This window comes from Dasypus novemcinctus, chromosome 14, assembly GCF_030445035.2.
Source record: "Dasypus novemcinctus isolate mDasNov1 chromosome 14, mDasNov1.1.hap2, whole genome shotgun sequence".
In the NCBI taxonomy this organism is placed as follows: domain Eukaryota; kingdom Metazoa; phylum Chordata; class Mammalia; order Cingulata; family Dasypodidae; genus Dasypus; species Dasypus novemcinctus.
Window position 1 is genome coordinate 61,020,333 of NC_080686.1, and position 26,007 is coordinate 61,046,339.

Genomic DNA, 26,007 nt, shown 5'->3' on the forward strand with positions numbered 1-26,007 from the left:
CTGGAGGAACAAATAAGTTTGGTTTTGGGATTAGATGAGATAAAAGTGCCTTGACAGAATTTTTGGAGTAATGCTTCCAAATGTTGAGCTACCTTTTTTCTGTTATTTTTTTTTTTCAATTCAAAATAAAGTTTGAATTAAAAAAAAAAAAGAACCTTAGAGATAACCTACCCTAACATTCATATTTTAGATGAGGCAATGGGTTAGCTTACTGAAGGTTATACTGCTGGTTAATGGCAGAGACATAACTTCTAGATCAATGTTTTCATTTATTTTTTCTCATTATGCCATATTGTTTATTGGCATTCAATCACTTTATCGTACTAACAAGTTTGGGGGAGAAAATCCTCCACTTACCTTTTCAATTCCCATTTTAAAAATTTGTGTGTACCATTTTTCCCTCTGCTGTCTCACCCTAACCTGCTTTTGTTACTGGCAAAACACTATACTAGCAGTTGGGGCAAGAAAAACAGCAAATTTATTAGCTTCCTACAGTAAAGAGCAAGGCTCTGCATCCTTATGTAAAGAGGGGCACTAGATTTGAACCTCAATGAATTCAAGTCTATGAGCTAGGAAGTTTTAGAAAATAATGTGGTATTTCAGGTACATGACCCTTCTCTCTGGTTCAGAAGGAAAATAAGACCTACCTTCCAGTCTGACTCTTGTATAATCTTTTTTTTTGGGGGGGGGTGATGGTGGAATGGGGTGGCAAGGGGGTGTTCACAATATTCTCATAGTAGCTATTTCTGACTATTAGATTTCATTGATTTAAACTGACAAAATTTTGTTCTTTCATTAAAACCTAATGTTTTCTGGTGGTTTTAAAGCAGGAGAGAGAGAAGAGAATGGAAGGCAGAAGAGAATGCAAACATGGCAACTACTTCTATCAGAAGACAAACATACTCTTACTTCTGCAAGCTCAAATACTTAAGTAATAGTCTAAAAGAAACTTCACTGGAAACTTGATTATGTCTTCAAACAGTAAAAGTTATTTGGATAGAAATCCAAAGTGAGTAAGTCTGATATTCTTAATAGTGTACTGCCAGAGAGTTCAAAATGCTAAATCACCACAAATAGAGTATGGTGCTCAGGAATCCTCAGGCTCTCTAAGCTGAGCTGAAAGGAAAACGGTGTTTAAGTGTTCAGCTCCAAAGGCCAAAGTGACTAGAAAACCTGCATAATATTATCACATTTCATGTGAGAGGTAAAAAGATTACACATCAATATCCAAAAATATTACATTTTTTCTGTATCTTTAAAAATAAGAAAATTCAAGTAAAAGAACTATGCAATTTAATAACTCACTCACTATATCTTAAATAAAACAACAGCACAAACAACTTAGTGATATGAGAAGGTATGATGGAAAATAATACTAATCAACCCTTCACTGATAATTCTGACAGTTCAAACTTTTAATAATTAGAATTATTTCTGAACTCTATGGAAAGTATTGCAAGCATACTTATTACTGATCAGAAGGAAGAGTTGCCAGGAAAGTTAGAACTTTCTTTAAATTTACAAGTATACAAGTTTACAAGTTTAAAGTATATTATGTCCTACAATCTCTCATGTAGAGATTTTAAAAAAAGTTTTAATCTCAAAAAATGGAAAAAATAGGTTTATGAAGTTTTAAAATGAGTAAATGTGACAACATTTTCAGACTTAATGGGTCTATAAGTTGCTGGTACAATCAGTCTGGCAAAATAAATGAGACTCTACCACAATAAGGCAAATGGTCTTATATGTTAATATTAACATATTTAGTCAAATAGTCAATGAAGAAAATCTTGTACAAGTTTGCTGTATTTACTGGGAAAACAAACTCTTCCTAGCAACTGTTTAAATAAATCTCACAGATGCTACAGACCTTATTAATAAGTGGCCTGTGATTAAAAAAATATGGATTGCTAATACTGTATTCTGACTCATCTACTTCCCCATCTGCTAACAATTCTTACAATATGAACTACCTCAACAGAATGGCTAACAACAATAATTTTCTATGGCAATTCTGATGCTGAATTGCCTGTAGCATTTTCTAAGATTTAGCAGTGCATGCTTCAGACTGTCCTGAGTTGTTTGTGGCCTGGAGTATCACACTCTCTTCCCCTTAATATTCCATTTTAGCTCTTACTTTTACTATGCTGAACAGAATCTGGTTTGGTTTTACAAAACATTGTTCAGGAAGGCTGCCACACTCATTTTACTAACAATGAGAGCAGGAAACACACCAAAATACCAGCAAAAATCCAGTTAAGTCCACTCATTAGTTTAGATATTAAAAAACAGGTAAGAGGTCTTCTGCCAATAAGACTAATAGGGAAGTAGATGTGGTTCAGGTAATAGGGCCTCTGCCTGCCATAGGGGAGGATCAGGGTTCAATCTCTGAGGTCTCCTGGTAAAAAAAGGAAGAGAAAGCATGCCTATGTGGCAAGGCAGTTCCTGTGTGGCGAGTTGAGAGCCTGAGCAGTGAGCCAAATGCCCACGCAGTGAGCTGACTGCCTGTGTGGCAAGCTGAGAGCCCATGCAGTGAGACGAGTGTCCATGTGCATGCCTGTGTGGTGAGCTGAGAGCCTGCACAAGTGCCCTCGTGGTGAGCCAGTGCCTGCATGGTGAGCCAGTGCCCATGTGGAGAGCTGAGTGCCTGCGCAAGTGCCTGCGTGGTGAGCTGTGTGCCAGCACCATGAGCCAGTGCCTGCGCAAGTGAGTCATGCAGCAAGATGATGATACAACAAAAGAGAGACAAGTGAAGCGCAGCAGAGACCAGGAACTGAGGGTGCAAATGACAGGGAAGCTCTCTCACCTCACATCAGAGGTGATATAGAAGATCACACAGCAAATGGACAAAGAAAGCGAAAAAAAAAAACAGCAGGACAAGGGACAGGGAGGGAAAGAGAAAGAAAAAAAGACTGAGTAACAGGAACAACAGGAACTACTTAAATTAAAAAAAAGTAAAAATTTCAAAATATTAAGGCATTTCCTAGATTTCATTTTTGGCATTGATAAAACAATAAAAGAGCTTTTAAGCCAATCCAAACTACCACAAAATCTGCTCAAAGAAAACCTTACACATACATTTATAAAACATACATTTTCAAAAATAATGATTTCAGGTACTTGACACATTGTAGGAGAAAAGCTGAATTCCTCACTGTAAATCTCTTAAAAAATGTGCTCTTACAAGTTGCATTAACATCAAATCTACAGGGAAAGTCCTCTTTCCCAATTATACATTATTTACCTATCTGTATGGAGGATTATATGGAACCCTGTTCTGAGCTGAGAGTCCATGTTTTCAGTTGACTGAGTAAATGACTATAAATATTCTAAGATTATAACTGGAAACTGGCAAAGCATTTTCTTTTGGCTGTTTTAAACTTCAGACAATCTAGAGGAAACGTAAGACATTTAGATTTCATTTAGATTCCTCCTAAAGAAAAGGGAGTCATATCCCATTTCTTGTAGATATCAATGGGGGAGAAGAGGAAAGGACTACTTATAGATCCTTTACGCTGTGTTAGATACTCTATTAAGTCCTGGGCTTGAAGTCATTCGATCCTAGCAATCATTGTATAAGATAGCTATTACCAATCCTGTTTTACAGGTGAGGACACCCAGAGAGACTAAGTGACCTACCCTAGGTCACACAGCTGCAGCTGCTTTTGCAGGGATTCAAAGACAATATAAAATCCACTAACTTAAGTTTGGATTGGAGCCTAAGGAGAGCTGTTTTTGAGGTTTCCCAAGAAATACAAAAGCATCTCAAAGTCCAATTATTACATGAAACAATTGCTAACAGACTGTATATAGATTAAAAATAGGGAAATATTCTTTTTTTAAAAAAAAAGTCCCATCTCTCCTCCCAGATTGTACCTGGTGAGGTATTACTAGACATTAATGTACTTTAGCCACAGTGGGCCTTCTGAAATAAGTGCATATATGCTTATTAAACATTATTTCTATTTAAGCAGCTCTAATGTAAAATAGATACATTTCTGCATCTCCCTTTGGTATATATGCCATAATTTTATCAATAACAAAAGATAACCCTTAACAAAACGCTCTTTTCATATAAGAGAGCTTTTCCCAGTTTCTGTTCAGACTGTCCCGTAGTTGATTTGGTGCTTGCTGGTTAATGTAAATATACCAGATGAGTGGAAAGCTGATGAACATAACTACAACTATCTTGTCCTAGAGAAATCTGAGTTTAAAAGTTTCTTGGCTTTTATTGGGGCCTGTTCAAAGTTTCAGTCATAAAAAGTAAAGGTGAAAAATCAATGTAACACTAAATGAAAATTCTAAATTCTTAAAATACGTAGATGAGCTTCTGTGAATTTAGCTAAGAAAAGCAACTTCTAGATTAAAGTTTGAGACAAATAATATAACTACTTATTTAGTATTGCATTTGTTAGGATTTAACCCCACTTGGGAGGGGAGCAACTTAATGTTGGGAGATAAAATTCCTTATTAAATAGTTGAAAGATTGATTATTTAGATTTACAGAGTATTTTCTAGGCATCTCTATGAGGTCATCATAGGGGAATGCTTCTATCTGTAGTTATAGATCTTTGGGTTGACAAGCCTAAATTGAAAGTCTAAAGAACTTGTCGTTTTCATTGTTTATCTGCCCATATGGCCTAGACTCATAAAGACTGGTCCTTTTCTAAGGATGGCACTAGTAATTACATAATGATGTGAATAATATAAATTGTGAATTTAGTGGAAAAAACACTGGATTGTAAGTCAAATGTCTGAATTTGAGGCTTAACTCTGCCACTTAACTAGCTCTGTGACCTTAAGTAAATCCTAGATTCTAAATGAAAACCAAGAAAAAAAAAGGTTTCTTGGCCATTTAAAAAGGAATGATGAAATTTTAGTTGCATTTTTCAATTGCAGTTGAACATCCATTTCCTTCATGCTTCCTGGTATTCTAGTAAGCTAAATATATCAGGAAATATTAATTCATGCAATTCTCTGTTTTATGGTAAGCAGCTCTAAAATTCTAGGCTCAGGTCAATGAAATCTGGATAACTTGAACCTAACAAATAATAAAATCTTTCTGGATATATATTAAGAGGCATATTAACTTTCATTGATATCTTATACTCAGTAATTCTGATTAACACACTTTGAATATTTTATAGCACTGATAGTCATAAATGAGGGATTAACAAATTTAAGTGATTAAATTTCTTTATATATTCCAATTTTCAAAAATATTAACTATTTGACTAATATTGGTTATGAAAGATAAAGATTTTTTTTTAAAAACCCACCTTAAAATATTATCTGTAAGTAGCTTAATGGGCAGCCAAATCTCTGTGGAGTTATTATATAAACGTAAAATAGCTTTACTTTTCTCCACTCACTCTTTTTCAGCCATTCTATGCCAAATTTCTCTTGCACAACCCTTAAGAAATCTTAGGCAGATCTCAATGATTTCTGGACACTTTTAGTTATTCAAAGTCCAGACCAATCATACATTTCAATCTCATATTAAATATAAATCTTGCCCTTCCCCTCAATATATGCTTGTGCAAACTTATAATGGGGGAAGAGTGTATGGTTCTGGATGCCTTCTCCCATCTTTTTTTTAATTTTTATTTTTTTAAAGATTTATTTTTTATTTACTCTCCCCCTCACCCCGTTGTCTGCTCTCTGCATCCATTCGCTGTGTGTGTTCTTCTGCATCCGCTTGGATTCTTGTCAGCAGCACCTGTAATCTGTGTTTCTTTTCGTTGCATCATCTTTCCGTTTGTGCAGCAACACTCCTGGGCAGGCTGTGTTTCTTTTGTGCGGGGCAGCTCTCCTTACGGGGCACACTCCTTGCGCATGGGGTTCCCTATGTGGGGGACACCCCAATGTGGCATGGCATTCCTTGTGTACATCAGCACTGTGCGTGGGGTAGCTCATCACATGGGTCAGGAGGCCCTGAGTTTGAACTCTGGACCTTCCATGTGGTAGGCGGACGCTCTATCCATTGAGCCAAATCCACTTCCCTCCCATCTCTTTTTAAGACCTAACCCCTCCAGTGTTGGGTGCTGGGAAGATGTGGCATCTTACCATATGACTGGTAAACTGTCAGTGGGGGAAAGATTTCCCTGGTTTGATTTCAGCTGGTTTGTGCTCAGAAGCTATGAGTGTGGTGTGGTGGCCTGTACTGTCCTGGTGCCCACTTCTCTTGGAGAGAGGGATAGCCCAGCATCTCCTCCTCTGGGTGGGGGCCTGTCTTATCTGGCCTGGCAGCCACCTGGGCAGCCTTACTACTTCTGACCTCCTCTTTTAAAGCTGTACAGATTGTGGAGCTCTTCAGACTCCCCAAGGAACACCAGGACCCAAGGCAAGAGAGGGGTCCCTATGTTTCTTCTTTCCCAGCACATTCTACACCATTGTCCTTACCTTGTTGGCCTTGGATGCTACCTACAGAAATCTTTGGGAGAGAAGCAGGCATCAGTGTCTATTTTGGCATATCCTCCAAACTCCCAGGAACTTATTCACTGAGCTCTGCTCTAGCAGCAGCCTTAGTGAGTCTAAAGGTTAAATCAGCTCAGAAAGCAGCTGGCTGGATATCACATGCCAGTCTTCTTTCCACCAGTCTCTGTGAATGGGTCTCTTCAAGACCTCTTATTTGACTTTATTCTTGGTAAGAGGAGAACTACCTTTTTTCTCTTCCACTAGATTGAAAATTTCATTAGGGACTTCAGTAAATAGCTGTATCCCCAGGGTCTGACACATAGTAGGTACTTAATAAATATTTACTGAATAAATAAAAATGAATAACGGAAAGAGTTGGGCTCCTAGTAATCCCTGGAGAAGGTGTCTGGCCTCAATGCTGGTGGCTCTTTAGAATGTGGAGAACTCAATGCCTGCTGTTTTTATCTGTGTACTCTAGCACCAATTCTGCAGGCAAGAAGAAAAGTCCCTCTCAATATCTTAATATGGTACATATGTTTGTGTAGGAGCATTTGCAACTAAAGTAAAACAAAAAAGAATATCTGAGAAAATCAGGGCATTTTCCAGAATATTTCATTTATTTCATTAAAAAATAATTCCATACTCCATTATGTTTATTCTGCATGTCTGATACTATATTTATTTTGATCTCCTCATCCATTTCTTAGAAAAAATGGCATCTGTCAAAAAGTCTTCAAAATTATAATAAATGCCACAGTTTACTGCTTGGGAGGGCATAATTCTTACTAATATCACTGAGTATAACCATTCAATCAAAAATTTTTTGAGGTACTGGGGAACAGGGATTGAACCCGGGACCTTGTATGTGGGAAGCCAGTATACTCAATCACTGAGCCGCACCGGCCTCCCCGAGTTGTTTTTTTTTGTCTGCTCTGCTTGTTGTTTGTTTTTCGCTTTTCAGGAGGCACCAGAAACTGAACGTGGGACCTCCCGTGTGGGAGGTGGGTGCCCAACAGCTCGAATCCACATCTACTCCCCATTTGTGTGATTTTTGATTGCAGTGACTTCACAATACTTATTCTGACCATTTAAATTATGACAGTCATCAACATGTTAAAATTTTGCCTTGCCAAATTTACTTTGTCAATTCTATAAAAATAGTTTTGTTTTTTTCCTGAGGTTCCGGGGCTGGGGATTGAACCTGGGACCTTGTATGTAAGAAGCTGGTGCTCAACCACTGGGCCACAGTGGCTCCCCCTGAGTTGGTCTCCTCACTTGTCTGCTTGTTGCCTTGTCTTTAGGAGGCACTAGGAACTGAACCCAGGACCTCCCATGTGGGAAGCAGGCGCTCAACCACTTGAGTCACATCTGCTCCCCCAAAATAGTTTTAAAATAAAATAGAGGTCAGCCGAGAACCACAAATCATGAAACTCAGATTTTAACACAATTTCTTTAATAGTAAAGCAACACCTAGAAATGAACAAGACTACTGATACTTTAGTTTTGAGGCATCTAAATCTGTAGTTCTTTTAAAATATCATAGAATAGAATCATGGTCTGATAGCTATTTATAAAACAATATGAACTCAAAATATGACAAAAAATTTTTTTTAAACTTCAAGAGTGATCAATTTAAATCAAAGTTCTTTATCTTCACTTGCCAGATGAGCTTTAAAAATTAAAATTACCAAAAAGGAAACATTTTAGCATTCTTACTAATTTTAGAACGGTACAGCTTGTGGATGCAACAGTATTTTTAGTTTCCTAGCTATTAAACAACAAATGTACAAATTCAATTAAAATCCTACAAAGAGATTCAGGAACTAAAAAAGACAGCAGGGGGGAAAAAAAAGGATAGGAGGAGCTCCTATGAAAAAGAACAAAACATAAAAATTTATGCCTGCTTTAATAATAAAAAATAAGAACTGTGCAAACTTAGAAGCAAAAACATAAAACTAGCTAATTATTAACTTAAATATATCTTATGGAAGAGGCATCAACTTTCAAACATAAGCATTTCAAACTCTGAACTTTCTGGTTTGGGGACAACAGTGTTTGTAAGTTATGCCATCTTAGACTAGGCAGCTAGTATGTATGAAGTACTGAATATAAAGATGAAAAAATAATATACTAGCAAACCAAATAGCTTACAGTAAAAATTTATCACAAAATAAAAATTCACACTTAGATGACTATAGTAAATGAATACACCTTAAAGGCTCTTTTCTAGGGGAAAGGAGGGAATGAGCTGAGGATGATATCAAATTAATTTTAAAAAACAAATAGTGGTTGATTTCACTTTGTATCTACTGGGAAGTTAGGAGATTGTGGTCATTAGTGGAAACTTATGGATCAGAACTTGAGCTGTGGTTTAAATAATACATATTAATATAAAGTAGTTTTGCTATTAAGTCTCTACATTTCATTTTTCAGGATGAAATTTCAGCTCAGTCTAAAAAAAGCCCATTTAAATAAGGACAAAAGGAAAAAATGCATCTTTAATTACTGACCAAATGAAAGACGTATTTTCGGTTTACCTCCTGTGGAAAAGGTAACAAAAAAGCAATGTGGCTGTTAAATTCAATGTTCCTCTTGAGGAACTTTTCATAAGATGTTGTGACTGACATACACTCTATATTGTTATTCAAAGAGTAGTTTATCCACTAGATAATTATTTTGAAATTATCTTGTATTAACATACAATATCATACAATTCTCAATTCTGAATAAATGATCCAAAAGATCTAGTGTTTACTACCTGGTAACAAAAGATACCACAATCCTCCAAAATATTCTTAAACAAAAACATTGTGTGTGAAATTTCCTTTGCCTTATTAGATTCAGAGTGGAGACGCAATATGGGAAGGATAAACTAATTTTGAAAAATACTACGTACAAAATAATTAACTTCAAACTGATTCAAATACTGCAAGCTGGTCTATACAACACTGCCCATTTCTCAATACCCACAATTTACCACTGCTCTTTTAGCCTAAGTTCCGTTAGAAGTATTCATTTGAATGAAGTTCTTTGTACTACAGTTTTTTTAACCAAAGGACAAAGTACATGATCTTGTAACTCTGTCATGGTCTATCCCCCCTGCCCTGGAGCTACCAACCCACTCACTTCTTTTAATTACCCCCAGCTATGAGAAACAGGCATGGTCTTGATAGCTGTTTTCCTCTCACAGTTATGTCACCGCTTCATCCCATCACCACTGTAGGGCCTTTTTAAGTTGAACACCCTCAATCTCAATGCCCAATTTTACTGTCAGGTGTGTTGGACCATGCTATCAAAAGAAGGGAGAAAGCACCCTTTCAAAACTTTAAAAAATAGATCTTTTTATTCCCCACCCCAGATGGTTCCCTTGTCTGTCTGTCCGTTTGTCTGTGTCTGCTCACTGTCTGTTTATTGTGTGTGCTCATCTTCTTTAGGAGGCACTGGGAGTCAAACCAGGGACCTCCCATGTGAGAGGCAGGTGCCCAACTGCTTGAGCCACATCTCCCTACTTGTGTCTTCTTGTTTGTCAGTTCATTGTATCTGTTTGCCTTTTTTTAAAAAAAGATTTATTTTTAATTTATTTCCTTCCCCCCCCCCAGCTGTCTGCTCTCTGTGTCCATTTGCTTTGTGTTCTTCTGTGACTGCTTCTATTCTTATCAGTGGCACTGGGAATCTGTGTTTCTTTTTGTTGTGTCATCTTGTTGTGTCAGCTCTCCGTGTGTGCTGCACCATTCTTGGGTAGGCTGCACTTTCTTTCATCCTGGGTGGCTCTCCTTACCGGGCACACTCCTTGTGCATGGGGCTCCCCTTCGCGGGGGACACCCCCGCATGGCATGGCACTCCTTGCGTGCATCAGCACTGCGCATGGGTCAGCTCCACATGGGTCAAGAAGGCCTGGGGTTTGAACCGCAGACCTCCCATGTGGTAGGCGGACGCCCTATCCATTGGGCCAAGTCTGTGTCCCTGTTTGCCTTCTTTAGGAGGCACTGGGACCCGAACCTGGGACTTCTCATGTAGGAGGTGAGTGCCAAACTGCCTGAGGCAAATCTGCTCCGCAAAAGTACTCTTAAATATGAGGTGGTTGTAGATTTTGTTAGCCATCTCCCGATTTTTAAATAAATTTCAATCACCAGAAATTGTCACCAGCCTTTCCTCAGTAACATCCAGAATTATTCCAAATAATATTAAAGGGGGTATATTTCCTACTAAGCAGTTCTGCTAGATTAACAGCAGTAGAAATTTCTCCATCCCCTGCAAATCTCTGCTCTGAGTATATATAAAAAAGAATTAGTTTGATTCTTTTTTTTTTTTAATTATAAAAGAGAGACATGGAAATTATCTACATGACGGAAGATTTCAGAACTTCAGTGAACTGGGCAGCTTCATATGACGCCATTTCAAGAGTGAGCTATTTCAGTCTACATATTTCCTAAGAATGTCACTATTTCTAAATAGGAAATAATCCTTGTTATCTAGAACTATTTTGGTGCCTCCATATTCTGGGAAAAGAACTTTATCTCCAACTTCCACATTAACTGGTTGAATATCTCCACCCTTTCCTTTAGATCCTAATCCAACAGCTACTATTGTTGCCTGCAATACCTTCCTTGAGATTTTTCTGGAAGCATAATGCTTCCTTTGGTTACAGTTTTGGCTGTACTCCTTTCAACCAAGACTTGGTCAAAGAGGGAAAGAAACTTTCTAAATGTCTATTCTGCCATGGTTCTGGATGCCATAATTCGTACTCTGCTCCTGTTTGTTGATTCTTAAGAGGTGGTGGGTTTTTAACCTTGCTGAGTGACTAAGTGCTGAATAATTAGTAACTGTTTTGTAAAATCTTTTAAACACCATTAACTTACAGAATACCTCAAAGATTGCAGCAAAAGTGGAACCAGTAGGATAGAATAAAATTATATCATTCTAAGTCAACTGAACTGTAACCAAAGTGGCTTCTGAATCAGCAGGCTTCTTCTGCAAAGAGTGGGGGTAAAGCTGAACAGCTGATTCAGGGAGTCTCCAGTCTATAAAAGATGGGAATGGGTTTCCAGCTTGATTCCTGGTTCCTGAGAAGTCAGGGAGACCAGACATTATCAGATCAATGGTATTTGGGACCAAGAAAATATGAGGCCACTGAGCCCCAGGGAAACAATCTTGAGGGCAAGAGCTCAACCTCCAGGGAGGGTGAGGTAGCCAGCTATCCAGCACCCTCTGGTGGCCAGGTTTGGTCCACAGATTTTTCTCACTTTTAATAACCAGATATTTTCCATTTTTAAGCACAGTACATTTCAAAATATTTTCCAGTTAAGGAAGAAATCACCAACAGCACTTAAGGGCCATGGTTAGGTAGGAAACTACTTATTATGTTTAAATTTGGTACCCAAACAAGTAAGCTGTTATAATGATTCCAAGAGGGAATCCTTTGAATGTATTTAAAATACCACGGGTGAAGCTACTTAAATGAAAAAATCTGGTCAGTACTTAGCTATTTAAAATTTAATTCTTTGCAGGCACTTAGTTTATAGAAAATATTATTTTGTATATGTATTTATATTTCTATAAATACCATACAGATAATATTTAACAGGTATTGAGTGCTTACCACTGTCAGGCACGATGCAAAGTGTTATCTCACTTAAAAGGTAGCAATCTTAGGAACTAGTACTATTAACACTACTATTTTTCAGATTCAACTTTCTAAGGCACTGAGTGTTTAAACAACTTACCTAAGACATTTAGCTAACAAATGGTGTAGCCAGGATTTGAATCCAAGACAAACTTATTTTACAGCTGGCACTTTTAAGCATTACACTATAGAGATAGAAATACATATTTTATTAGACATAATATATATTTTATATATTATATATTATATATATATATATATATATAAAGAAGGGATGAAACTTCCAGCAAACCAGGACAGCAGCATAAGACATCCAGGATACTGTTCCCCCATAGAATCTTGGAACAATTAGCAAAAAAATAGCAGAGCCATATTCTTCAAAACTCCAGAAAGCAGTCAAAGTGTTGCAGTAAATGGGTGTGTGCCAAATCAATAAAATGAAGCTTTCAAAATGGTAGGAGAACCTTACTTTGCTCCTTTCTCACCCCTCCCTGGTACAGTGTGCCCCAGCCTGTGCTCCCATTTTGAGTCTCTGGCTCAGTTCCTATGTGCACACTGGGATGCCTATATGGCAGTGCCAATCTATTGGATGGCAGCTCAAGGACTGAACTAGGAGACTCTTCTCTGCCCCTACCCACCAGCCCAGAACTTGCCCTGCAGGCCAATGTGGCTTAGAGACAACTAAAGCAGTATAAGAAACAATATAAATCCAAGTGGCCTGGGGTTAAAAAAAAAATCACTAGCTTTAAGAAATATGATAGCATACCCAGGAAAGGGGGTGGTGGTGGTATATTTCATTGGGAATAAAAGGGGCATTCATATTCATGTAAATGGAGGAATTTCTAAGGCCAGGAGTGCATGCCCAGAATAAGATGCAGTCTCAGAAAAGACAGAGAGGACCCCAACTTCTGCTTCAGGCTAATCATCTTGGTAGGAAACCTAAACTCCAAAGCAGATTACCAGCCAACACAGCGCTCATTTGCAGACTCTGAAAGGTATCTTTTGCTTTGGTTTCTCTGTTTTTGTTAAGTCCTGGCACTCAAGGAAATCTCTGTCATATCACTAACTGGATACAAATTTAAGGAATAGACAGGTCAGAGACTAAACCCCAGAGTTAACACATTAAAATATGAAAATGTAATCTTGAAAGATTACAAGACAAAGAAATAATTATGGCTCATTCAAGGGAAAAGATAAAAATTCAGAAAGCATCAATGAAGAAGACCAGACTTTGGACATACTAGATAAAGACTTTGAAAAAATAATCTTCAGTATGTTCAAGGTGACAAAGGAAAACATAGAACAAACTAGAGGAAATTAGGGAAATGCCAAATGAACAATATGAGAATCTCAGTAAAGAGAAAAATTTAAAAGGAACCAAAAAAGAAATACTGGAGTTGAAGACCACAGTAACTGAAATGAAAAATTCCCTAAAGGGTTTCAACAGAAGACTGGAGGTTGGCAGAAGAAAGAATCAGTGAACTTGAAGATAAGACGATTGAAATTATTCAGACCGAGGAGCAGAAATTAAAAATAATGAAACAATGTCAACAGAGCCTAAGAGAACTGTGGGACACCATCATGTGTATCAATAAACATATTATGGGAGTACCAGAAGGAGAAGAAGGAAAGGGGCAGAAGGAACATTCAAAGAAATAATGGCAGAAAATTTCCCCAACTAAGCAAAGACTTGAAAATATACAACAAAGAAGCCCAATGAACCCTAAACAGGATAAACTTGAAGAGAACAATGCCCAGATATATAGTAGTGAAACTATCTAGTGCCAAGAGCAGGGAGAGTTCTGGAAGCTGCAAGAGAAAAACAACTTTTGTACAAGGGAATCCCAATAGGTTTAAGTGCCAATTTCTCACCAGAAACCATGGAGAAAAAAGGCAGTGGGGCAAAATACAGTACTCAAAGAAAACAACTTCCAACCAAGAATTTTATATCTGGAGATACTGTCTTTCAAAAATGAAGGAAAGATTTAAAATTCTAAGATAAAAAAATAAGAGGGAGTAGATGTGGCTCAAGCAGTTGAGCAACAGCCTCCCACATGGGAGATCCTGGGGCCTCCTGAAAAAAAAAAAACAAAACAAGCAAAACAAACAAAAAAATCAACTCAGGGAAGCTGATATAGCTCAGTGGTTGGGCACTGGCTTCCCACATACAAGGTCCTGGGTTCTATTTCCAGCCCTGGTACCTCAAAAAAAAAAAAAGGAAGCAAGTGAATATATCACCACTAGACTGGCCCTATAAGCAATGTTTGTTTGTTTGTTTTTAAGGATTTGTTTGTTTATTTACTTATTTCTCTCCTCCCCCCCCCCCCACCCCAGGGGGATTTGCTGTGTCGATTTGCTGAATGTTCTTCTTTGTCCACTATTGTTGTCAGCAGCACGGGAATCTGTGTTTCTTTTTGTTGCATCATCTTGTGTCAGCTCTCCGTGTGTGCAGAGCCATTCCTGGGCAGGCTGCACTTTCTTTTGCACTGGGCGGCTCTCCTTACAGGGCGCATTCCTTGCGTGTGGAGCTCCCCCTTTTCTGGGGACACCTCTGTGTGGCGCGGCACTCCTTGCGCATCAGCGCTGCGCATGGGCCAGCTCCACATGGGTCAAGGAGGCCCAGGGTTTGAACCGTGGACCTCCCATGTGGTAGACAGACGCCCTAACCACTGGGCCAAGTCCGCTTCCCTATAAGCAATGTTCAAGGGAGTTCTTCCAACTGAAAGGAAAGGACACTAGACAGTGGCTCAAAGAGATATAAAGAAATAACGACCCCTGGTAAAGGTAACCATATGGGGAATTACCAAGTCCACTATTACTACATTGCATTTTTTAAATTACGTAACTCCACTTTTTCTTTCAGATTCTAAAATGTAAATGCATTAAAAAAATTTGGGAAATCAATGGTTTTGGAATATTATGTATAAAGATATTATTGGTAACAAGTACAACAGAAAAGTGGGGAGATGGAGTATAGAAACAGTATTTGTTTATCTACTGAATTAAGTTGGTATTAAATCCAACATGACTGTTATATATTGAGGATGTTTAAATTTAAGTTCCATATTAACAACAATGAAAATATATGAAACTATACGCAGAACAAAATGAGAATGGACTCAAAATGGTACACTACCAAAAAAATCAAATAAATATGAAAGTAGGCACTGATGGAAGAACTGAGGGACAAAAAGGGTGTAGACTTACAAAGCCCAAACAGCAAAATGGCATAAGAAAGTTCTGTATTATCAGTAGTTACTTCAAATGTAAATGGCTTAAACTTGCCTATTAAAAGAGATTGGCATAGCAGATTAAAAAAAAAAAAATGTCCCAACGATATGCTGTTTACAAGAGATTCAACTTTTAAATTCAAAGACAAAAGTATGTTGAAAGCGAAAGGATGAGAAAAATATATAGACTATGGAAACAGCAACCAAAAGAGAGCTCGTGAGGTTACAATAAAATCAGATAAAACATACTTTGTGTAAAATTGTTATGAAGGACAAAGTAATTATATACTGAGAAAGGGATCAATTCAACAAGAAGAAGTAATAACTATAAATATATATGGACTTAATGGCAGAACCCCAAAATATATGAAGCATATACTGACAAATTTTAAGTGAGAAACAGAGGGTTCTACATTAATTGTAGGAGACTGTGATACACATTCAATAATGGATAGACCATCTAGACAGAAGATCAATAAGGATACAGAAGACCTGAATACTAAAAATCGTTCAAGTATTATTCAATATTAACAATATCAGCTAGACATGATATATATATGCAAATATTATGAGATTTATTATATTAATGCCCATGGGGGTTGGCAAGTCTAAATTCCATAGGGCAGGCCACAAGTTGGGAACTCAGATGAAGGTTTTGATAAATTCCCCGGGAGAAGCTGGTTGGCTGAAGTAGAGATTGAAATTATTCTTTCTGATTGTTGAAATCATAATTAAGGCTTTCAAATGATTGGATGATACTTCTTTCACTGCTGTAGGCAATCTCCTTTGTTGACTGTAGGTGTAATCAGCCATATATGCAAATCAATTGATTAATGCTTTAAGTCCACAAAATACCCTCACATTAACAATCAGGCCAGTGCTTCTTTTTTTTTTTTTTTTAAAGATTTATTTATTTTATTTAATTTCCCCCCTCTCCCCTGGTTGTCTGTTCTTGGTGTCTATTTGCTGCGTCTTGTTTCTTTGTCAGCTTCTGTTGTCATCAGCGGCACAGGAAGTGTGGGCGGCGCCATTCCTGGGCAGGCTGCTCTTTCTTTTCACGCTGGGCGGTTTTCCTCACGGGCGCACTCCTTGGGCGTGGGGCTCCCCCACGCGGGGGACACCCTTGCGTGGCACGGCACTCCTTGCGCGCATCAGCACTGCGCATGGCCAGCTCCACACGGGTCAAGGAGGTCCGGGGTTTGAACCGCGGACCTCCCATATGGTAGACGGACGCCCTAACCACTGGGCCAAAGTCCGTTTCCCCAGGCCAGTGCTTCTTGACCAAACAACTGGACACCATAACCTAGCCAAGTTGACAAATGAACTTAACTATCACATTAATGATGAAAGGCTGAAAGCTTTCCCTCTAAAATCAGGAACAAGACAAGGATGTTCACTGTCACTATAGTTAATCAACAATGTACTGCAAGTTCTAGTCATTAGGCAAGAAAAAGAAGTAAAAGTCACTGAAATTGGAATAAATGAAGTAAAACTTTCCCTATTTGCAGATGGTCCTATATATAGAAAATCCTGAAAAGTCCACAACAAAGCTCCTAGGGCTAATAAATGAATTCAGCAAAGTGGTCAACATGCAAATAGCAGTAGTGTTTCTATATCCTACTAATGAACAATCTGATGAGGAAATAAAGAAAAAAAATCCCATTCATAATAGCAACTAAAAAAATCAAATATCTAAGTATAAATTTAACCAAGGATGTAAAGGACTTGTACATGGAAAGCTACAAAGCTTTGCTAAAAGAAATCAAAGATGACCTAAATAAATGGAAGGACAAAGTTCTAACAGCCTTCTCTGCAGAAACAGAAAAGCCAAATTCATCAAATTTATATGGAAGAATAAAGGGGCTTGAAAAGCCAAAGCCATATGGAAAAAGAATGAAGTCGGAGGTCTCACACTTCCTGGTTTTAAAATTTATTACAAAATCACATTAATCAAAATAGCATGGTACTGGCACAACAATAGACATATAGTCCAATAGAACTGAATTAAGAGTTCAGAAATCAACCTTCACATTTATGGTCAACTGATCACCCCCCCACACACACACCCCATCCCCACCCCCACTATTTGGATCCTTTATTTTTTTAGTGTGTCTTTTTTTAAGGAGGTACTGGGGATTGAATTCAGGGCCTTGGACATGCAAAGCAGGTGCTCAACCACTGAGCTACACCTGCTCTGCAATGGCCAACTGATTTTTGACAAGGGTGCCAAGCCCACTTAATTGGGAAAGAATAGTCTCTTCAACAAATGCTGCTGGGAAAACTGAATGTCCATATTCAAAAAGGGATGAAGGTGGACCCCTACCTCATACCATATAAAAAATCAGCTCAAAATGGAGCAAACACCTACCTATATGAACCAGAACTGTAAAACTCCTAGAAGAAAACATAGGGAAGCATCTTTAGGCCCTACTGTTAGGCAATGGTATCTTACATTTTGTACCAAAAGCATGAGCAACAAAAGAAAAAATAGATAAATGGAACTTCATCAAAATTTAAAATCTGTGTGAATCAAAGGACTTTATCATGAAAGCAAAAAGACAATCTACAGAATGGGAGAAAATATTTGGAAACCAAATATTTAATATCCAGAATATATAAAGAAACCCTACAATTCAATAGCAAAGAGACAAACAACCCAATTAAAAAACAGGGAAAACACTTGAACAGACATTTCTCCAAAAATATACAAATGGTCAATAAAGCACATGAAAAGATGCTCAACATCATCAGCCATTAGGGAAACTCAAATCAAAATCACAATGCAATACCATTTTTTAAAAAATTAAAGTTAACAGATCACAAGGAATATTACATTAAAAAACATAAAAAACAAAAACATGAGGTTCCCATATATCACACTCCCCACCCCCCACATTTTTGTAAATTGTGTTTTTTTGAAGATATATACATCACACAAAAAAATGTTACACTAAAAAATATAAGAGGTTCCTGTATATCCCCCACCTTCCCACCCCACTCCTTCCACACCAACAACCTCCCTCATCATTGAGGCACATTCATTGCACTCAGTGAACACATTTTGGGGCACTGCTGCACTACACGGATAATAATTTACCCTTAGTTCACAGTCTTCCCCAGTACATTCAGTGGGTTATGGCAAGATTTATAAAGTGCAGCATCTGACCCTGCAATATCATTAAGGACAACTCAAAATCCCAAAAATGCCCCCACATCACATCTCTTCTACCCTCTCCCTGCCCTCAGCAACTACACACACTAGAATGGCTATTATTTAAGGTAAAGCATAAAATTAGTGATGGAGAGAATGTGGAAAAATAGGAACACTTGTTCATTGTTTGTGGCAATGTAAAATGCTGCAGTAGCTGTGGAAATTGTGATTCCTCAAAAACTTAAATATAGAATTACCATATGACCCAGCAATCCCATTTCTATATACCCCAAAGAATTGAATGCAGGGTCTTGAACAGATATTTGCACATGGATGTTCACAGTGGTATTATTCACAATTGCCAGCAAGTACTTACATGTAAATTTTTACTTAAACCATTGGGGGAGAAAAGGCTAATGTTCCATGTGTATTCACATAATAGTGCCTTCTGCTTCTTTTTTTCAGATAATTTGTCAAAACCAGAGGTATGGAAGGAAGGCAAAACTTATATAGTGATTTTCTAACAGCCACGAACACTTAGGAGCACCTTAGTCCAGTGCAGGGAGTTTTATTGCCCTATGACTTGAGTCATAGTAGACTTGAGTATACTGTTAGGTGATGAAAGGTCCAAGGTAATTACTGGACTAATTAGAATTGCAAAGGGAAGTAACATGAAGTCATTGTAATAGGTTTATGCTTTATATTTATCAGCAGTCTTAAATGACTACAGGAAAATGTTCTGGCTGTGTGGCCCCCTGTACCCAGGATTTTCATTCTAACAGAAAATAGGGGAAAAGATTGATTCCAGGTGGGAACACTGTTGACTAAAAAAAAAAAAAATTTTTTTTTTAAATTGAGAACTGACAATTTTATTACCAGCAAATGAAAGTGGCAAATGCATGAATAGATTTTAGTGTTGCAACAAAATAAGAAGTACCAGAAAATCAACAGGGCAGTCTTTTAATGACATGAATAATAGATAGTGGGCAAGTGATGATTATGCATAATTAATTTCATTTCAGAAATAGCCATAACTAAAATTATTTTTATACAAATTCCAATTTCCCCCAAATTCTCTACCATCTAAAAATTAAACAACTGTTGACAGTTTCTCCTACCACTATCCATGGTTTAATAATTTTTACACATACAAGTCCTTTAAAAGGCAAAGGTCTTAACTCCAGTTCCCTAGCAGCCAATGTGTACCCTCAATGTACCCTCAACAATCAACAGTGTGTATAGGGGAGTAGCCCCAGCAACGGATGGTAGTGCGGGGAAGAGAAAGTACAAAGAAAAGGCTCTAGGAGTTTTCTCCAGTGTTTCTCAACCTCAGCACTACTGGCATATTGGACCTGGTAAGTCTTTGCTGAGGTCTTGGGCATAAAAACGTATGGAGTTAAATCAAATACAGCAGAGTGAAGGATGTGCATTCAGACCTCTGAGCTATGTGTGGAAGAAGCTAGGGGCTCTTGGTCACATGCTTCTCTCTCTGCCTGAGCATTACTCAGACAGACTGCTAGCAGCTGGAAGTTCTAAAGTGAGCACAAAGACACAAGTACTAGAGGTCAGAGGAGATGAGAATTTTATAAGGAAGAATTCTAACCCCAAATAATCTGTCCCTCACTGACAAGGTGACCCTCATTTGTCTTCTGCTAAGTACTCATACTCTTGTTTTACAAGGCTCTGGTTTGCAAAGTCCATCAGGAAGCAGATGGGGGCTGAGACTGAGGGGTTGGGGGAATGGGTGAACTAAGGGGTTGGAGAGTGGGGGAGCAGAAGGAGAGAGCAGGGAGTAGCCAACTCTACCAAGGCCAGATGCCTGAGGTTCTTCTTCTGGAAGATGGGAGAACCTAGAAAGACCCTCACCACTCCCCAGTGTTTCCAGAAGGACTCCACACTAAAACTAGCTTTAGGAAAGCAAAATGATATTTTCTTTTCTGCCAGGTCATTTATTCAGCTGTGTGACTTAGAGCAAATCACCTGAGTTCTTTGTTTCAATTTCTGAGCCTCTTAAATACAATGGAAATATTGCAACTCATTACATAGGGTAGTTCTGAAGATTACACGAGACCACTTTTGTTAAAGGGTCCAGCACAAAATTAGGCACAGCTGGCTCACTGCCCTCATAACTCCCCTTCTTATAAAATCCTCTTTCCCTTTCAGCTCATATACATATGCCCACATCTGTGTCAGCTTCCATCTGCTCTAATTTATTTCCCAGATTCTGTCATCATCTTGTTCTGGGATTTCCCTCTCTCCCTATGTTCTTGATGGGGTGGCAGTGGTACTTGTTGCTAAATCATCTCTGGTGACAGAAGAATGTCTATCAGAGGTAGCAATAGGAAGGATGCAGGAAAAAGGATGCCAGTTATGAGGACGGCAAATTCCATCTGTATCAATGTTCTGACCTAGCACCTCTGATCGACTTCACCTGTATAAAAAAATAAGGGGATTTCTTCCTGTGTGGTAATTCAGGCATATAGTTTAGTAGGAAACTGAGAACAGTTACAGGAGAAAGAAGCATCAGGAGTTCAGCTTTTGTAAGCTCTTAATAAACTCTTTCACAGATAATTTTAAACTGTAAACAAAATATAAGAAACAACTATTGAAGGCTCTGGAAAGTGAACAAAAGAAGGCAGATTTGGGAGCAGAGTTGAAGATCAACAAGGAGACCAGTGCAGCTGAAGCAAAGTGAGCAAAAGAGTGGAAGGAAATGAGATCAGAGAGCAGATCAGGGACCAGAACAGGAATGGTATCAATTGGCCATGGTAAAGACCACTGGTTTTATTCTGAAGGTGCTGGTATATTTGAGCAGGGGAGTAGCAGAAATTGTTTTACATTTTAAATTAATGAATCTGGCTCCAATGTGGAGGACAGAGTGTAGGGAAGTAAGAATGGAAGCATGGGGAACAAAGTGCTTGGCAGACAAACTGGCTGTTACCAAATATAACTCATCATAAGAGGAAAATAAATAATTTCTTTTAAATACTCTCCCCCCCAACCCACCTTTAAAGGTAGGAAGACATAAGGATAGGAAGTAAATATTGTACACTTATCAATTACTGAGGCTTAATTACCAGCTCCTGTCAGCCTGGGTAAGGAAGGAAACATTTTCTAAAAAAAATTGTTGGTCAGAATACATTTGGAATTTTTAAAATGATGGTATGAAGTTTTGATGAAATCAAGTTTCTCCTGTACTTATCACTTAGTAACCTTCCATACTAAAAAAACTAAAGTCATTGAAGTATAACATTTATTCAACTGAAGATAGTTCCACACATTTTTCACACAAACCTTGAGCTAGCATCAAAGATTAACTTAAAAGGTCATGAAGGAATTCAAAATTTTTCCTGCCTGCCCCATTTCAGCATTTTAAAATAAATGTAAACATATATTAATGTTATTTCAACTCTAGCCTTCACCTTTCCAAGAAGAAAATACCCTATAGGTGGATTTTTGACATGCAAGTTTTGCAGATAAAATAAATATAGCATTCTTACAGATAAGTTATACACTTTTAAAATATTTTTTCTACTTCAACAAAAATATATCAGAAAAACTGGATCTTAAGTGCAATTAAAGTCAGCTAAAATTTTAAATAATGAGAAATAAGAGACAAATGTGTTATGAATATTTTAATAAAATTATATAAAAATGAAAAGGAAATACACATATAAAATATAATAATTTACAAATAAGAGCAGGGGCTAGAATAAGTAAGGACTCTTTTACTGGCATTTAGATCCTTGCATCCTAAATAAGAGAGTCCCAGGAGTTAAGTCTCAGCATTTGCTTAGCAGCAATTCAATGACCAATATTCAAATAGTCTCCCTGAGAGACTGTGCCTGACCTCTAACTACTTAGTGCCTAACTCTCCACATATGTCAAACAGAGAAAAATAATTGCTAGCTACCTCCCAGCAATTCTGGAAGATTTAATGAGAAAGGGAGCCAGACCTCCATGGTGAGTCAATTATTCCCTGGGTGGATGTTTTATTTGTGAGGTGCTATAACTCTATGGATAACAGAGTATTGTGCAGGCATTACAAAGAGCTATTTCTTAATTCCCCAAAGTGTTTACATTAAAGCTTTCAGAATAATGTACTCACCTGATAACAAATGGTCCAATGTTTTTACAAAAGTTTAAGTTTGAGGGAACGAAATCATCATGCAGATTTCATGTTTCTTCTTTCTCTATTGTTTCTCTTATTTCTTCTATTGATAAGAACTAGGACACCAATCTCTTAGGAGAAATGGGTTTAACGGAATAGATACGTAAGGAGGAAGCTATCTAATGGAATCCAGACCTACAGAAATGGTCTAGTATGAGAACTAAGTATTTCATTAGTCAAGTCCAGAGTCCACTTTAGCTTGCCCATGGCAATGTTAGGATGCTGTGCTTATAAGAAAAGATAAGGATCTGCTGATGATTCAACTCTTATAAAAGAAATGTGGTCTAATATTAACTTTCATGATTAATACACATGAATAAAATAATAACAAATACTTAAATTTGGATTAGAGAAATCACCGGCTCTTTAAACAGTCCACACAGGATTGTTATGCTCTCATAAGTTAAAATGGATAAAACTGATTTTCTACACCAGATTAACCACACAATATTAATCACATAAAAAGTTTCCCTGAAAGTCTTGGCACTAAAATGGGCCAATGTGTTCTGTTGTGGCTATTTTTTTTTTCCAAAGTAAATTTAGATGGGGGAAAAAACTTTAGAAAGCAATCACAAATTTCAAAATCAATAAATTCAAATTGTTTTAAGGCAGTAAATACATAGGCTTACCAAATGCAGCAGGAAATTGATGCACAGTCTGTCTGGCAGCTGGACCATGTGAAAAATCTTTAAGAACGACTTAAAATAACCAACACTCTGAAGCCTCAACAAAACTTGTTTTAGTAAGACCATTTTGCTGGGTCACAAAAACAACAAGGAAGCAAGGAATGGGGTAACCAATTTAATTCAGGGTGTGATTAATTATCTTGGGTATCTTAATTTGGTACTTTCATTTGCGCCTGGGCTCTGAAGAAATGGTTTACTATGGTCATTAAGATAACCAGCTGCTAGGTGGCAGGGATTTAAGCTATCTAACAGAGCCCAGGGGGTGTTTGAAATCAGGGGGTAAGACAGTCTCCAAAAAACTAAGATTGCCACCTCCGTTCAGTGAAAATTAGTTTTACTACTGGCTTTTAAGAGTTGCCTTCATGGATCTGGACTGGAACATTAATTGATGGAATGAGAAGATCTAGTTTTCCAAAACATGTGCTACCATGGCTTAAAGACTTATGACAATTCTACTTGATTTCTAAATCCCACAATTCTTCAAAGGACCAGACCAGGATACCATTAAATAATAAAACTCAAAACAATTTCTTTCCTACAAAAAGTGGGGGTGGGGTAGGGGCAGAAGATGCCACCTTTTATTATTAAAAATAGTTCTGGTTTGATATAAAATATCTTTAACACTTGAGGAGAAGCACTCTCACTATACTATTTTATAGTTTGCTTAAAAATTATAAAAGTAGTATACATTTAATGAAAAATTAGAATAATTCCAATACAAAAAGTATTTAATAATACCTTTACTAACTCTCCATCCCTGAACACCAAATTCACCAGGGAAACCTATTGTGATTTTTTGTATCACATCCAGACCTTTTTTTCTCTCTGTCTCTCCCTCCTCTATTTCACAAATATGCATATACACACCTGAATTGTCTTACAAAATGGAGTAGATTTTTCTGTCCTGTAATTTGCTTTTATTTCACTAGACAGTGTATCAAGACATTCTTCCACATCTGTACATATACATCTAACCCTTTGCTTCAAATGGGTGTGTGGGCATCAAGTTATACATAATTGTAATACTAATATACATAATTGCCAATTTCTTCCATTTGTTCACTCATTATTCATTCCATAAACATTTAGTGAATGTCTACCAGGTTTCAACTACAGTGCTAGACTGGATATGAAAATAAAACAAACCTGCAGATAATCTGAATATGGATGGGAGTGTGTGTGAAGGGGTGGTTCAGGGAAGTTTTCCTCAACAAGGTATACCTAAGATGATCAGTCTTGAAGGGGACATAAGTGTCAGGTAGGTAAAGAAGTGGGGGAAGAGCCCACATTAAATTAGAATATGGTAATGCCAAGTATTTGAACTTTTTATACCAATATATGTACTTTCAAGGTAAACAAAACTATTTCACCATATTTTATTGTTTGTTTTTCTTTCTTCAAAATAAACAAATAAAATAACACTGGAACTAGATTTTCAATAGTGCAGTTAATGATTAGTGCAGAAAAATATTTTATATAATGTACAATATAAGGTTTAAATTTTCAACACCTTTTTTTAATTAAACCACTATATATGCATATGTACAATACATGTGTATATATACACAGACCCACATACACAAACTATATATTATGGCACACTACATATTGCAGAATAAAATAAATTTGGTTCTTTGGTCTTTCTGGTACTCTTGACAAAAGCAAACAGTCATTTGATTTAACTAGAAAAATTTATTTATAACTCCCATGTTTTAGTGGCAGGCCAGGAGACAACCCATAGACAATTAATGAATTTGAATTTTATATAGAACCATTACTGTTACCCTAGAAGTCAGATCCATTTTTAAAGTCATCCACAATTTTGCTGAGTGTATTTTATAGACAAAGCATTGTATCAAGCTCTAGAAAATAGTCAACTGAAGACTGAGCCCTAGCTCTTAAAGAGCTTCCAATGTATTATCAGGGGCATAGACAGTCACAAATAGTTATAATACAAAAGAAGTGCACAGAGAAAAAGATTAATTCCAAATGGGGGGAAATGCAGAAGGTTTAATAGAATAGATAAATTTAAGTTGGATGGGATTTCAACTAGCAAAACAATGATGAAGGTCATGCCTATCTCAGAAAATAGTACAGGTAAAGAAGCAGGATACTGCCATGCACATTTAGAGGATAGTAAATTAGGCAGAGCGAGGCTAGAGTTTAGGGTACGAAGAAAAGGCAAGAGATGGGGATAGATTATGGAGCAGATTAGCTATATGCCCAGAAGTTTAACCTTTATCCTATAGAAACTGAGGAGCCATCAAAAGGGTTTCTCAAGGGGAGTGACATGATCAGGATAGGAAGCATGAGCTAGAACAGATAAAATGACAATAAACGTAGACAAAACAGGCAACTATGTCAGAGCTCTACGGAAGAGGTAATTAAAAGGTGATTAAGGAGGGAAGCAGACTTGACCCAATGGATAGGGCATCGGCCTAGCACATGGGAGGTCCCCAGTTCAAACCCCAGGCCTCCTTGACCCGTGTGGAGCTGGTCCATGCGCAGTGCTGATGTGTGCCAAGGAGTGTCATGCCATGCAGGGGTGTCCCCCGTGTAGGGGAGCCCCACGTGCAAGGAGTGCGCCCCATAAGGACAGCCACCCACCGTGAAACAAAGAGCAGCCTGCCCAAGAATGGCGCTGCACACGTGGAGAGCTGACACAACAAGATGACACAACAAAAAGAAACACAGATTCCCAGTGCCACTGATAAGGATAGAAGTGGTCA

At 37.6% G+C, this 26,007-nt stretch overlaps 1 protein-coding gene and 1 long non-coding RNA gene across 4 annotated transcripts in view; one reads left to right on the forward strand and one right to left on the reverse strand.

The window, feature by feature from the left end:
• LOC131273291 (uncharacterized) overlaps window positions 1–26,007 on the forward strand; it is a 74,962-nt gene that overhangs the window by 24,391 nt on the left and 24,564 nt on the right. Inside the window, exons 2-3 of one of the 2 annotated variants that reach the window (XR_009180475.1) lie at window positions 828–1,009; window positions 8,851–8,968. This is a non-coding gene — a long non-coding RNA (uncharacterized lncRNA). The remainder of the gene's footprint in view (window positions 1–827; window positions 1,010–8,850; window positions 8,969–26,007) is intronic. The other variant, XR_009180476.1, reaches the window with a different exon arrangement.
• STK3 (serine/threonine kinase 3) overlaps window positions 1–26,007 on the reverse strand; it is a 296,968-nt gene that overhangs the window by 14,576 nt on the left and 256,385 nt on the right. The window lies entirely within an intron of this gene.